Here is a 14,306-nt window from a genome sequence, read left to right as displayed (position 1 = left end):
AAGAGATAAAAGCACAAACATATTTTTTCAAGACCTAGCCGAACGCTTTTCAAAAATGTTAAAATCTTTGAAATCAGATGGGAAATCAAAAAATGGAACGGGTTTAAAAATTGTTCATGTCGAAGGTACCCTATTTTGAGCCCCCATATCGACGGCCCTGGAGTATTTGTGTGGCCCATTTTAATAACTTGGCTACGCTCATGTAAAATTTTATCACGATCGGACCAGCCGTTTTAATATAATTTTTAATTTGTGTTGTAAAACTTTAATTTGATCAAAAATAAATGGGACCCACAAAATCGGCTGTGTGGTTATGTTTTACAAAAAAAGATGAAAAAATGCTTCAAAAGCGTGCGGTATTTTGGCAGTACTTTAAATCTGCACAAGCATTTAAAAAGCCATCCTGACTATGCAGATCCTGTCGTTGAAAAGATTTCAAAGCAAGTATCTACATATGATCATATTTGGATTTTTGGCGATTTTTTTCAAAAAATGAGAGACCCGAGGTGGCGTGCAATTTAACTAATTAAAAGTAAAGAGCTTTATTAACATCTTTGGTAGCATCCACTGAAATTTTCCGTCCAAAATTTTTGTAAAATATTTTAATACTTAAAATTCCTCTAATGAGAGGAGTTAGAGGGTTAAGATTTTTCACAGAAATGATACCCATAAAATTCCACAATATAACAGCTCTTTGAGAATTATAGGGTCGCTATCCAATCAAAAAGTCTCAATTTGTTGGACAGTATATTCTATATACATTAGGATTCCTAATTTCCCGGACTTTTTTCTTTCCGGGGAGGAAATTAAAAAAATTCATTCCCGGAAATTAAACCAAAAACCATAAAAAAATTTTCGAATAAATTGACTTATAATTTTACCAGGGTTTTAAAAGAAGCAATTATAAGGGTTTCTGATTTAATAGTGGCATTCGACGACCGTGACGTAGTTTTAATCATTATGAAATCAATAAATTCATTGTTTAACTAAAAAACTTAAGAATTTCGACCATGTTAAATCTACAAAATATGCGTAGTTAGAGAAATTGTTCAAATCTGATTGTAGATAAACAAATTTGAGCCACTATTATTGTTATTATTTTCTCTAACTGACATATCTAAACACGGGCGGCAAGCGTTTTTTAGTTGTCAAAAATTCTCATGTCCATACAATTTGTATGTAGCATACCGATATAACGCGGCGGCAACGCTTTGCAATTGGAAAATCCAATTTTGACAGCGCGTTTAATAGTGAAGTTAGCTGCAAAACACAATAAATGTAAACAAATACATACAAAAGGAAAAACAAATAAGCAAAAAAATATATGTATATTTGTTATTAGAAAATGGAGGTATGTGTAAATATTTCAGATAGTATACATATATTATTTTCTTTTATATTTATATATTTTATATTATCAGAAATATGGTTATAGTCTAATCAGGGTATTCAATCGGTTAACCGTTAATCGGTTAACCGATTAAATTTGGTCGGTTAACTGTTCGAATAATTCAAAATTACCGATTTTCGAATAACAAATAAACCGATTAATTTGTGTCGATTAACCGATTAACCGAAATTTTTATTTTTCCATTTTAATTCAAATACAACATTACATATTTTTTCGAACATCCAAGAAACATGTTCAGTGATTATAACATGTTCAGTGAATGACATATTTAATTTACTTCGATGGCTTAATATAGAAAGGTCGTATCTCAACTTTTAGTTACTTGATAGGAGAAGGAAAAAACTCAATAAAATCTGAAAACTAAAGCCAAATACTAACAACTAAAAAATTTTAATATATCAAAAAATACTTTTAGAAAAGAAACATTAAATGAGTTAGGGGTTTTTTTTCAAACAATTTTTGAAATGAGTTTTTTTTAAATTACTGTAAATCTGTTATTCTTCAACATAGAAAACTGAATTTTTAAGGGAGGTATAGTTGAGTTTTGTCTACAGAATATGTAAAAAACCCGATTTAGAAAAAAAACGAGATACGACCTTTCTATATTAAGCCATCGACATGTATTTGTCGAATGAGAACATTATAATAAAAGAAACTGGAAACACTACTGAAATGAGTTTTTATCAGAACTTATCGAAATTATTAAAAGTATTTAAAATCTAAAAAAATCCAAAAGGACCTCAATGCTATAATGGAAGATTTTATATGCTTAGAAAAAAACTAAAAAAATAACTCAGATATTGGATATTCTTTGTCATGCCTTACTTTAGTTTTTTCGAGAGAGTTTTTTTCTAAGTCGAGTTTTATTAAAACTAAAGAAAATTATTTACTTTTTGGTTGAATTGTTATGTTTCCTTTATTTTTTATGTTTTTGTTCATTTTAGTAATAAAATACTTAAATAAGTACAGAGAATTCGTGGTTTTATTTTCACTTTAAAATTTAAATATAAATTATTCGGTTAATCAAATAATTTAAAATTAACCGATTATTAACCGATTAAATCTATACCCCGATTAATTATTTGCTCGATTAACCGATTAAACCAGAAACCCGATTAATTGAATACCCTAGTTGTTATATTTATTTTTTTGATAACCCTGTGTTTATTCCGTCTTACGCTTTTGTTTAGGTAGGCCAGTAAATATGATTACTGATCATTGAATATCCCTAAAAGATGTAATGTTAGGCATCTTAATGTAATCGGGTCGTTTCTCGAAAGACTTCACTCTTTTAAAGAAATTGATCCCAATAATAGAGTGCATATTGAAGTGGAAAATTGTTTCTCTAGATTTTTGGAAAGAAAATCTGAGTATGAAACTAATAGAACCACATTTACAATATTCAATTCAGATAGAAAAGCCAATGAACTAAATGACTCTCTTGCTGAAAACTTTTTAATAACAAAAGACACTATTATGTACATTCTTAAAAGTCTGCGGAGTAAACTATCTTCTGGTCTAGACAACATTCCTAATATTATACTAAAAAATATTCCAGAGGCATTGGCTTTTGAATATTGCACGCTTTTCAACAATATGTTAAATAATTCATATTTTCCCTGCACTTGGAAAACAGCAAAATTAATAGTTTTACCAAAAAAAGATGGAGATATTAGTAAACCTAAAAACTTACGCGCAATAAGCTTACTTCCAAATATAAGTAAAGTTTTTGAAGTTTGCATTAATAACAATTTAATAAGGCTGTGCAAAAAACTAGAGCTAATAAATGATAATCAATTTGGATTCAAATATAAGCATTCGACTATTCACGCAAGTTTGCATTAATAACAATTTAATAAGGCTGTGCAAAAAACTAGAGCTAATAAATGATAATCAATTTGGATTCAAATATAAGCATTCGACTATTCACGCAATACATTTAGTTGTGTCGAACATTTATTGGAATTTAAACAAATCTTTATGTACCGGTGCGTGTCTAATAGATTAGATTAATAGAAAAGCTTTCGATAGTATCTGGATACCAGGTTTAATATATAAACTATTAGAATACAAATTCCCATTTCAATTGATTATACTCTTACACAATATGTTAAATAATAAAACTTTTGTAGTTTGTAATAACAGCACTATAGGTACAAAAAGATTTAACATTGTAAATGGATTGCAACAAGGCACAGTAAACTCACCTATTTTTTTCAACCTGTTCATTCATGACCTTTTAAATAAAATAAATAATATTGTTGGCTTTGCTGATGACATAATTATTTATCACTCGGATGAAAAGATTGAAAAAATTAATACTAATCTACAAAATTATTTCAATATTGTGCAAAAGTATGCGAATGATTGGCAAATGAAAATAAATAACAGTAAATGTGAGACCATTCTTTTTAGACCCCCAGTGGGAAAATGCAATTACAATGTCAGAAGGAATTGGAAGTCATTTGGCATTAAATCAAATAACAATACCAGGGGCCTATTTCACTAAGCTATAAGTTCACAATTACAAGTGTTTTTGCCTGTAAAACTGTGAACTTGTGAATAATTGCATTTCATAAAAATACAATTACAAGTTTGTAGCTAAAAGTGAATTTTACAAGTCACAAGTCTACAAGTCATACTTCTACAAGTGGTTTTGTTCCACTAAACTAAATTTGCACTTGTAAACTTGTAGAATTGTAGAAAAAAAGCTTAGGGTCGACGGAGACCCTCAGACAAATTTTTACAAGTTACAAGTGAATGATAAATTGAAATAAAATTTGATTTTTAACTGTTTTTTATTAAAAATTAGTTAAAATAAACACAAAATCCAAAATTTTTAATATTAATTAGCATTTGGTTAACTTAATATAGAAAGGCCCTAACTCGTGTTTTTTTATGCCGAATTTTTTTGCTAAATATGAAATAATCAAAAATCTGGGCTTATAAAAAGCACGAATTAGGGGCTTTCTATATTAAAGTAACGATTTATTTATTTTGTTTACTATTAAATAGGTTTCATATATACAGAAGTTATGCCACATAATTTTAAGGCGATTGATGTAGGGTATCATATGGTCGGGCTTCACAGACTATACTTTCTTAATTGCTTTTTTTTGCCTTTGGGAATAGCCAATTTGGAAATCTAAACATATTCAATTCTAAATTAGTACCCAAAATTGCAAAAGTATTTATTTTTATCAGTCCCCGCACATTTTCCGATAGATTGGGTATAAACAAGTAAGAGAGCTATATTCGGCTATGCCGAATCTTATATACTCTTCACCAAATTATACTTCAAAATACAAATTTTAAATTTTTTTGGGTAAACAAAATTGATTTTTTTTCCAAAGTTGTTTTTTTAATTTTTTGGAAAAAAATATTTTTCGAATTGTTATTTATTTTTTTTTTTCAAAAAATTAAATTTTTTTTTTTTAAATTTTAAAAAAAAAATTTTGTTTTTTAAATTTAAAAATTTTTTTTTGGGTTTTTTAATTATTTTTTTTTTGATGAAAAAAAAATTCGGGTTAAAAATTTTTTTTTATATAAGAAATATTATTGAAATATGTTATATTGTGTTTTTATAGGATATTTTATCATTTTTAGTAATAATAAATAAGAATTGTAAAATTAATATCACAATATATACATTAGGGTGGGTAAATTTTTTTGACTATTAAGCGTATAGCAAATTCCTAATCTACGGAAAATTCTAAGAACTTTTCCAGAAGAAACCATGGTTCTAAAACAGGGAAAGGCAACCTATACTATTGCATTTTACGATTGTATTAGTTATACACTCTCTCCGCTCTCACCACGAAACGGTGTTGCCAGTAAACTTTCGTCGCTTTTCCCCAATTAAAAATGTAAAATCTCATATTGTTCATCATACATCTTTAAATGTTGGGACATATTTTTTTTCACTGGCAACGCTGATTCTTAAATTGTGCGATAAAAAACGATACACAACCTGCTTGTTTGAGTTCTCAAGCTAGACTGATTAAAAGTTGTTTATTTCTCTACAATGCGTGTGCACACGTACGTAAGAGAAGAGTAAATGAAAAACGCGGCGCCCATGTTTTGCCTTTCCCTGTTCTAAAATCAAAATCGAGCTTCCGGTTTTTTACGAGAAGATTTGGAGCTCAAGATCTCTTTTGCTAGGAGACCTCGGGTATGTTCAATTTTAAAAATAATAATATTTCTTCGTTTGTGTTCCGATTACATATATATATAGAATCTTCTCGTCGAGTACTACATATAACACCTCGTAGCTATCAATTATCTCTTATAGCGTAAGAGATATTGAATAATACATTTTTAACATTTTTACCCACCCTACTCCAGTTTTTTGATGACCGCGGTTTCAAATATTTTCCGATTTTCTCTATTTTTAATTTATAGGACTAACAAGAAATGTATATATAACATAAAGAAAAAATTGATTAAAAATAATGACTGAGTCCAAAGTTATGCTTAAATTTCAAAAAATTAAAAAAGGCGATTTTTCGTTATTTTTTTGGGAAAAAGGTGCTTTTATTCTTTTTAAGTTATCTAAAAAAAATTCTAAGAAGATGTATAAAGAATATATAGCTACGAGATGTTATATGTAGTACTCGACGAGAAGATTTTATATATATGTAATTTTTTTGAAATCGGAACACAAACGAAGAAATATTATTATTTTTAAAATTGAACATACCCGAGGTCTCCTAGCAAAAGAGGTCTTGAGCTCCAAATCTTCTCGTAAAAAACCGGAAGCTCGATTTTGATTTTAGAACCATGGTTTCTTCTGAAAAAGTTCATAGAATTTTCCGTAGATTACGAATTTGCTATACGCTTTACCACGTTTTTTGGGCCCGAACAAATTGACCCACCCTAATATACATACATATGTACAAGAACTTGTAATTGTAGAAATTGTAGTTTACAAGTGCAAAAAGCTACAAGTGTTGTGAAAATTTTAATGAAACACAATTCATCAGCACTTGTAAGAATTAGACTTGTGATTGTAACTTGTAGAATTGTAGTTTAGTGAAATAGGCCCCAGTATTCCAAACAAGCAAGTAGTCAAATATCTAAGTATTCATTTGGACAAATTTCTTTATTACAACAACCACATCAATTTACAATTGATTAAAGCAAGAAAAGCTTTAAGGGTTAACGTTTTCCGATTTTAGTAAAATGTTCAGACTATGTTTAGAATTACCTGGACTATAATATTCTGAATAGCGTTTACTTGAAAATCATAACAGTAAGGAAATTCGGCTCATTCGTCAAAATATGACCAACAAATTAGTTTTTCTCGAAAATCGCAGAATTTAAATCGCAGGTACGGAAAATTTGTAGAAGGTATTGACATACTTTTTTCCAATTTTTATTCCCTATTATGTTGTCAATAAATCCCCAAGTGATGATAAAAAATTCTGAAATTTGTTAAACAAAATTTTTAAAAATTTGAAATTGAAGTTTTGAAACTGCCGTTAAAAAAAATATTTTTTTTGGTCATACCTGCGAATAGGTTAACGATATCCTACGAAGACAAAAACTCATATACAAGTAAATATATATATATATTTTAAGTAAAAATTAGCTCTTATTTTAATATTTCTCAAAATATGTTTATTTTGTTCCAACATTTCTAGTTCTAGTGGCCTGAGACACGTTAATGGCCTGGCGATTTTTTTAATAACTTTAAAATTTTTTAACCAATTTTTGTGTTTTATATCTTATTAAAACGACAATTACGTACACATATCGATTCTTTTAAATTAAATTGCAAAAGTAATTATTTAATGGCAAAATTTTTACAAAAACTGAAAAAATTGCATTTTTTCCCCTTGTAAATGCACCACAAAATTAAATCGCAAGTCGGCCCGGGTTGCAATCATGATAGAAGACACAATTTCATATTTAACTATAGTTTTATATATATAAAAAAATAGAGGGTATGCGTTCCAAAATTCCAAAAAAAAAAATTTTTGGGACACTCTAATGTACATATTCATGGCTATTCCTGTTCTCACTTTCACCATTCACCGTACTTTTGAAAGCATGTTTACAACAATATTTATGTATATTAAATAAAGTTTCGAAAATTAAATAATTAAGATTAAAAAAATCACGTGTCAACATTTTTAATTAGAAATGCTGAGGAAATTACATACTATTGTTGTAATTACACTTCCAAAAGTACGGTGAATGGTGAAAGTGAGAACAGGAATAGACCTGATTGTATAAAAAATAATACTTTTATCTAAAAAATAACCAGAAGTAAGCGAGTTGGGATATGCTGAACCACATTTTGTAACACAGACCGACTTTGACGATATTGTCATAGATATAAATTTATCTAAAGAAAGGGCCGAAATTTTGGCATCACGGCTGCATCAGTGGAAACTAGTTTCTTCTGATTTACATCTTCGCGAAAGCGTTTAAAAGTCAGCTCATTCGATCAATGTTTTAAGATTGACGACGAAACCGTTAAAAGTCTTAAAGGAGTACTATTACATAATGGTAACGTGTACCCGTCAGTTCCCATTATTTATGGGACAGATATTAAAGAAACTTATAAAAATAAGAATATCATTCTAAAATTAATAAATTACGATGCACATCGTTGGCTTATTTGTTGTGACCTTAAAGTGGTGGCTATTCTCATGGGAATAAAAAATGGATTTTGTAAACATCAGTGCTTTTAATGCCTTTTTATACCGACCATAAATGGCCATATGGCCAAAGTCATCAGATTGGGATCAATGGCCTAAATCAAATGCCACTTGTTCCATCATCTAAACTAATTCTCCCTCCCCTGCATATAAAATAGGGTTTAATACGCAATTTTGTTCGGGCACTTGATCGCAATGGTGCAGCATTGGAATATTTTAAAACTGTTTTTCCAAAGTTAAGTACTGCGTTTAATGATCATAATGGGTAATTTTTATTAACGTTTTATTTATATTTATTTTTAGGTTATTTAATGGACCACAATTAAAAAATTATTGAAGTCAATAGAGTTTCCCAATTTATTAACGACGGTGGAAAAGGCAGCGTAACAAAGTTTGGAAGATGTAATAATCTATTTTTTGGACAATAATAAATCTACAAATTCTGAAGCTATTGTTAAGAAACTAGTGGATAGTTATGGAATAATGGGTGTCAATATGTCACTTAAATACATTTTTTGGACAGCCACCTGGATTTTTTCCCCACTAATTTAGAAGACTTTAGTGCTGAACACGGTGAGAGATTCCACCAAGACCTCGCCACAATTGAGAATCGGTACCGTGGAAAAAATACCGCCCATATGCTGGCCGAATATTTGTGGTCAATTTGTCGTGACACTACTGGTCTCTATAAACGAAAAACCAAAAATATACACTTTTCTTAATAATCCTTTTTTGTATACAAATAAACAATTTAATTTGAGTTTTATATATAAATACATACAGTCCCGAACTTAAGTATTGGCACTGATGCTCATTGTACTTTAAGGTCTATTTAAACTTTAAATTTTAAAGGCCGTATTGTAGAGATTTTTAATAAATAAATATATTTATCAGATAGATTGATGAATTTTCTACAAAATATAACCAATTTCATTTCAACAATTACTTCATTTCAATGAACAAAATTATTGCCACACTTCATTAAAAGCTAATAAAACATAAAATTTAAAAAATAAAATAATGCGAATTTAAAATTTTATTTAACACTTAAGTAGTGAATCTGGAAGGACGAAATTTCGGTATGTGGTATTCCATAATTAGGTCTTTGACGCACTATTTTCTTAAAAGAATAATATTGAAAACCTTAATAGATATTAAAGGATAAACATTTTAAAGGACATTTTTGACATATTTTGATCCTGTCAGAATAAAATAAAAATAATACAAAATATTTTCCAACTCTTCTTGTTCATTTGACATCAAATTTGACATGTCGTCAATGGGCAATATAGCGTCAATGGGCTATATTTTTTTCAGATGGATCGGAACTGGGGGTGAGTCACCTCACATACAAAGTAATTAGTAATTTCTAATTATCATGAGATCAATCATTACGAGATTCTTCCAACTTTGTCCGAAATTAACCTTAAGCTCTCTTTAGTTGTATCTTATTTCTGACTTTTTGGTTGAATTTTCCGTATTGGTATATTCAGGGACTTATAGTAAAATTTCACGGATAATATTTTTGCGGAACATTTTAACCCCTTAAATCCCTGTTTTAATGGAGATTGTTGCTCTTTTTTAAAAGAAGGACAAAAAATACCCATGCCTTGAGGATTTAGAGGGTTAACATATTCTACAAAAATGTTCTCCGTAATATACTACATAACTTTGCTGAATACATTTTATACCTAAAATGTAAGGATCACATGGTTTCTTATGCCGATTAACAATAAGAATGTGCCAGAAGTGGGAAACTATAACCCCCCATCAAATGAAATTCAGATGTAAACTTTCAAAACGCCGATACACGTGTCTTATTTTTTTGTCTCCACTATCAAAATTTATTGGTCGGAACTCGTATATTTTTTTTGGTGTTGTACTGTGGTATTGCAAGTAGTTTGACTAAAAATAGGCTGAATCATACAATATTACAGCGGAGCGGACGTCTTAAGAAAAATATCAAGATTTTTTAAAATCCCAGGATATTTTTTATACTTTCAGTGGCATGGTATGCAATTAAAAAACGCTGGCCATAGCTAGAGAATTTTACAAAAGAAACGGTTTTCGAGCTATTCTACAAACCGAGTTTTTTGTCTCGAATTATTCGACAAAATCGATTTTTTGTTATTTATTTTAAGATTATGCTATTAGTTTTAATAACACTGTACTAGTTGAAAAAACTTCCAAGCGGGAAGTTAGGGTTAACCTAATTAGGGTTAACCTAATTCGAGTATGCTTAATCCAGTGGTGTTAACCGTTTTTTAGGTTAGCTCTTGTTTTCGAGATATGTATACCATTATTTTGAAAAATCTTTCAGTCATACTTATAGTAAATTTTATTGCGGAATTTCGGTTTTTTTAATTTATTAAATAAGCTAAACCTTTCCATTGGTTAACCCGCCGGGTGACCCGCTTGACAGAAAAAAGTGTCAAATTCGTGCACAGTGTAGTTAGCGAATACTTTAAATAACACTGTTCTTCTAAATGTGTGTTATCATTTCATGTAGAATGCCATTAACAAGTTATACATCAAGACCAAGCAATTTAGGTCCGGGTTGATTAACAACTCGCTCATTGTCATTATATCTTAAGGGCAATCAGGATCTTTTTAATTTTTTTGCCTTTAACAATTTTTCGTCTCGTTCTGGCGCGTGTGTTCTACCTGTAATTTGGATAAACCATAAAAACACATTGTAACTGGGGAGTACCATTTATAACTCAAATCGTAAATTTATAACTCGACGTATTAATTGATGGAGTACCATTATCACTCCTGATTTTAATGACAAGAATTAAGCGTACCAGCTTCCTATATGAATATATAGTTCAACTAGGGTCTTCCTTGAATCGACGTGGGATAACCTGGTAATATTTGTCAGATAGAAGTGTGAAAAAATATAGAACTAAAAATAAAAATAACACTGTGCTAGTTGAAAAATAAAATAAATAAAACCACTTTTTTTAATCAAAATAAGTTTATTTAAAACAAAAACCTTTGCATATTATTATTTATTGTAATTCAAAATGCTTTAAAATCTTATTGTAATAAAAAAACAAAAGAACTTAAAGTATGAGATCCATTTTAGGACTTTGGATGATTAAATCAAACACAAGATAGAAATCAATTTCCAAATGAAATATAAATTACGAATTGTTGAACGCTTTTAAAAGACTTCTGTAATCTTAGATTCTTTTTTTAGGAAGATTTTACAATAAATGCCACATCGTCCAAAATATCACCATCACTCAAGATTCCATGACAAATAAGTTCGTCATCAGAGTGGACTATATGAAAATTTTTTCAATACAATATTAGTTAACCATGCAAAGAAAATTTGGCCTTTAAACGAAAATGGACTGACTATAGGCGAAGTGGACTTTAAAACAAATAATTTGTAAGAAATTTGAATAGGACTAGATCCATGGTAGGCGTTCATATTGTTCAGGTTACGATGATTTTCGTCAAACAAACCGAATGTGAACAAAAGAGCGTAACAGAGCGTAAAAATACACACAATTCATTCAGTTTCTTGATGTTGTTGTGGATATTTTATTTTTTACCCAAAAGAGCACACAAATTAAATGCCTCTTTTTGCCTACCAATGCTCTAGAATCTAGATCAGTGATGTTCACGCCATACAACAATTGTTTGAAAAATTTACACACATTTGTTATGCTCTTTTAAAAACTTTTGTTCATTCATCGCTGAGAATGCGAAGAAACCACATGTGACGGACTATCGCAATTCTTTTCAGAAATTTATTAAGCATTGTTGTTGGTTGTTTTTGTTTGAAGCATAGCAAACACACGCGTTTCAATTACAATTGAACACAATAAAACAAAGTCAAAAATAAATACAAAATTTAAGAGAATTTCGGACTTACAATGTATATTTTTTCATTTCCTTAAAATTTAAATTACATTCATTTAATAAATTGGTTTTATTTGACAAAAATTCTAAATCTAAACTTTCTTCATTTTGTTATTATTTTCAGTGTTTGACATTATGTTTGCTGGGTAGCTCTCTCACCAATACATCTTAATTTTTATTTTTGAACATTACTGATCTAGATCAGTGATGTTCACGCCATACAACAATTGTTCAAAAAATTTACACACATTTGTTACGCTCTTTTAAAAAGTCTTGTTCATTCATCGTTTAGCAAGCGATGTAAACACATGCGATGGACTATCGTCATTTTTTTCAGAAATTTGTTAAGCATTGTTGTTGGTTGTTATTGAACGAAGCATAGCAAACACACGCGTTTCAATTACAATTGAACACAAAACAACAAAGTCAGAAATAAATAAAAAATTTTAGAGAATTTCGGCCGTATAATGTGTATTCTTTTATTTCCTTAAAATTTAAATTACATTAATTTAATAAATTGGTTATATCTGGCAAAAATTCTAAATCTAAACATTCTTTATTTTGTTCTTATTTTAAGTGTTTGACATTATGTTTGCTGGGTAGCTCTCTCACCAATACATCTTCATTTTTATTTTTGAACATCACTGATCTAGATCAGTAATGCGCAGCCCATAGCACAATTGTGCAGAATCAAATCACACGTATTCTTATTCTCTTACATTTTAGTAGTCGTTGTCCACTCAACGAGACAACTAGAAATACGCATGAGCACTGGTGTATGACTTTTTTTTATTTTTTCAGTTTTTGTATTTGTGTTTTTGTAGGTGCACTGAATAAAATATAGAATTGAATGTGTTGGTGAGAGTAAGTGTATTGGTGAGAGGATTTATTTTTGCGAACCTCTGCTCTAGATCAGTAATGCGCAGCCCATACCACAATTGTGGAAAATAAAATCACACGTATTCTTATGCTCTTACATTTTAGTAGTCGTTGTCCACTCAACGAGACAACTAGGAATACGCATGAGCATTGGTGTATGACTTTTTCTTTATTTTTTCAGTTTTTGTATTTGTGTGTTTGTAGGTGCACTGAATAAAATAAAGAATTCAATGTGTTGGTGAGAGTAAGTGTATTGGTGAGAGGATTTATTTTTGCGAACCTCTGCTCTAGATCATTGTAGAAATAGAGCTTTATAGATGGTAATGCAACGTATATAAACTGGCCGTGAGAACACCAAACGAATGAGTTTAATTTGAAGCATCGTTAAGTAAAGACATCAACTGCATTTCCAGTGTATACTTGTAAAGTGTGTGTATTGTGTGTATTTCTGCGAATTTATAAACGTGTATAAAAACACTGAGTTACTATTTAAAACTGTTGTTGTATAAATTTAAATAAATAAAGAGTTGTTACAAATTTTAAACTACTAAACTGCTTTTGTTTGCAATCAATAGTATCGGGTTTATTTAAAGGAAATAAACCCCCGTTTTTAAAAGATAAAAACGTAACAATTGGTGTCAGAAGTGGGATTGCGTAATAATAAGCATGAAGTTTGAAGAACTAAAAGTTGAACAACTCAAGAAAGAATTGTGTAAGTTGGAGTTCCTACAGCTGGCAATAAAGCAGAATTGCAAAATAGGCTGATATATGAATTCAAGCTGCGAGATATTGACATCGTAGCTTACGAATTCAAGTATAAAGAAAAAAAGAAATTTCTACCCGTGCAACAACAAGTAGCATGAATTTAAGCTCAATGTTTGCGGCTATGGAAAAAATTTAATTAAAATTTCAAGAACCATCTTAGAAACTACTAAACGAGAAACTTCTTCCTGAAGTTCAAGAAACTTCTGAAGTCAACAACGGGAAACTTCTTGCTGAAGTTCAAGAGCCTTCTAAGGTCATCAACGAAAAGCTATTAGCCGATATGGAAATGAAATTGCAAGTAACTTATATAGCCAACAACGAGAATCTGTTAGGAGACTAGAGCGACAAAGGAGAAACTTTAGCAAATTTAGGAAGTTATAAACAGCAGAGTGGATGACATAGAGAACTAGGTGTCTGACTTAGAGAGCTGTATAGAAAAACAATCCCAAATTGTTGATAATAAATTTCTCGATCTGGAAATGAAAATTAATAATCTTCAATGCCATGATGGAACGGTGCGAATTATTCCAGAGGCATCTAGTAGAATAAAGGCTCCACACCAATTCACGTTTTCAAGCTCCAATTTGATACAGTTGCCAAGAGAAACTTATGGAGCACTGAAGAAAAAGCTATAGAATTGATTTTGGCAAGAAGAAACGAGCAGCAGGCGAATGATCGTTCATCACAAGAGTCACCTTTAAACTAAAACGAGC

The sequence above is a fragment of the Calliphora vicina genome, chromosome 1, assembly GCF_958450345.1.
Source record: "Calliphora vicina chromosome 1, idCalVici1.1, whole genome shotgun sequence".
Lineage (NCBI taxonomy): Eukaryota > Metazoa > Arthropoda > Insecta > Diptera > Calliphoridae > Calliphora > Calliphora vicina.
This window is presented reverse-complemented; position numbering follows the sequence as displayed.